At 48.0% G+C, this 2,223-nt stretch overlaps 1 non-coding gene across 1 annotated transcript; it reads right to left on the bottom strand.

Moving 5' to 3' along the window:
• Positions 1 to 1,917: 1,917 nt before the first annotated feature.
• TRNAS-GCU lies at positions 1,918 to 1,999 on the bottom strand. The gene has a single exon. It is a non-coding gene; the product is annotated as a tRNA-Ser (tRNA).
• Between the last annotated feature and the right edge of the window lie 224 nt (positions 2,000 to 2,223).

Raw genomic sequence — 2,223 nt, 5'->3', positions numbered from 1 at the left:
GAGGGGTCGCCGGAAAAGGGGGGCGAAGGATCGCCGGAGAGCAAAGCACGCGGGATTAGCAGGTTGCTGGAAGCACTTGAAGCAGCGAAAGTATGGAAGAGGCGGCGGCCAGGGGGGTTTATAAACCCCGGGTTCGGCCAACCAGAGTCGTCGGATCTCGGTCGCGGAAACCTAGGCCAAGATCCGATCGTCGAATTTAAACTGCCAAGCGTCGCAATCAATGCCTATCACATCAGGCGTGCGACGGTTGTGGGTGTGACATGTTGCATACTACCACGGGTCGACAATTAATGCAAGCGTTGGAACCTGTTCTGCCTTAATGAGAAAGAATTTGCACGATTCCCAAGAAATCAGGATGATGTCAGCATAGCCAGCGCTCGCCCAAGGTATTCTACGAAAAATTGTTAACAAGTGCAAACTTCCGTCAGGCCGATTCAGATGGAAGGAGCACACTTATGCCCATTCAGTAAACTTCAACAGGTCGATCGACCAGAAACGCCATATCCCATTTGAAGTCCATACAACGATGAATGTCGATCGGGTGGAAATTTGCTCACACAAAGGTCTAGTCAGATGGACTACAATCTTTTTCGACTAGACTTGGAGGGAAGGCTTGTGATGCGGTGATTAGGCGGGGCCCCATCCTGTCGTCGTGTGGAGGTCAAAGTCAAGATGGTCAATGGGTAGAATGTTGTCGGCCGGTTGGGCGAGGCATATGCCGATCAGGGGTTGAGCATCGACCCATCGTTTTGGGCACAAGGAGTAATCAAACCGACGCTCAAGGGACGCATAGAAGCCGAGCCGAGCGGCTCCCCCGCTCAGCCTAATAGACGACTTGACATCAGCTGGGTGCGCAGATAGTGAGATACTCACCGAGCATGTGGACGGGGGACTTCATGCCGAGCGGCTATCCTGTTCGGCCCGATAACGGACGACACAGACAGTGGACTTTTAATCGAGCGGTTATCCCGCTCGGCGTGGCAGTAGATAACACGGATATCAGAATTTTGGTTGAGCAGCCATTCCGCTCAGCCAAGCAACAAATACAACGGGATATCCTTCGACATCCTTTTATGAGCTAGCTAGTGCCGCTGACAGGCGGCATGGTCAGACAGAAGATCGTACGGAGGAAGCTTCCACTGTTATTTCAGAGATATGTTCGGTCCGTTAAGGTACTGTATTAGAGACACTTTACTGACATGTCTTCTCAGGAAAAGTGTGCATGCTTTAAGAATCGTGCACGCACGCTACAAGAGCCCTATATAAAAGGAGGTCCAGACATCGGTGGAGATATGCTTCTCTCGTGAGTTCTACTGTTGCGCTACAGTTCTCACTACTTCTTGTTTCGCCGGAGACTGACTTGAGCGCCAGAGGACCATCGGCGGGACCCCTTCCCTGGTTAGACAATAACGCTGCTTGTGTTACAGGCAAGAGCGAAGTCCACCGGAGGTCAACAGGAGTGTCACGTCTCCAATATCCGTCTCTTGTCTCTTCGATTTTCGGACAAGATGATATTCTTTCGGACATGATCAATATATAAACTGTTAAATTAGAGTACTTGAACCTTATCATTTGAATAGTCGTCGTTTTGGAGGAAATTAAAAGCTCTCAATATATACACAGATATGTATAGTCCAGTCAGTTTTGTGTTGACAAAAAAAAACTCGACTCCAAATGTGTAAGCGAGCAGCCAGCGTTTCGCCCGCAAAGGCAGGCCACGCAAATGATAGTATACGCCCAAGTGTGTTCGATTTATCGATCGATACCTCGGCCATCGCCGCCTTCTCCTGCGTCTCGACCTCTGCCCTGCTCTGCTATGAGCGGGTCGAATCTGTTTTCCGTGTTCGATTTTTTTGTTTTCTTGTGGAGACGAAGGGAGGCTTCTTAAGAAAATGAAAAAAAAAACAAAAAGTAAGTCGTCGCCTGAGAGATTCGAACTCTCGCGGGGAAACCCCATGTACTTAGCAGGCACACGCCTTAACCACTCGGCCAAAGCGACTTTATCATTACTGTGGTGTAATAATATAATTTCCCTTATTTTAAACCTGTATACTAACATTACTCGATTCTGGAATGACTGGGGACAATTCATTCATAATTACTTGAATAGATTTCTCACTTCTCCGCATCTGATACGTCACTCTGTACTTTATTTTATTCTTATTGTACCCTTGATATGGTACTAAAGTTAAGGCATGACATCTTATCATAGAGTATAGGATT

This window comes from Zingiber officinale, chromosome 8B (genome assembly GCF_018446385.1).
Source record: "Zingiber officinale cultivar Zhangliang chromosome 8B, Zo_v1.1, whole genome shotgun sequence".
Taxonomy (NCBI): Eukaryota; Viridiplantae; Streptophyta; class Magnoliopsida; order Zingiberales; family Zingiberaceae; genus Zingiber; species Zingiber officinale.
This window is presented reverse-complemented; position numbering and strand designations above follow the sequence as displayed.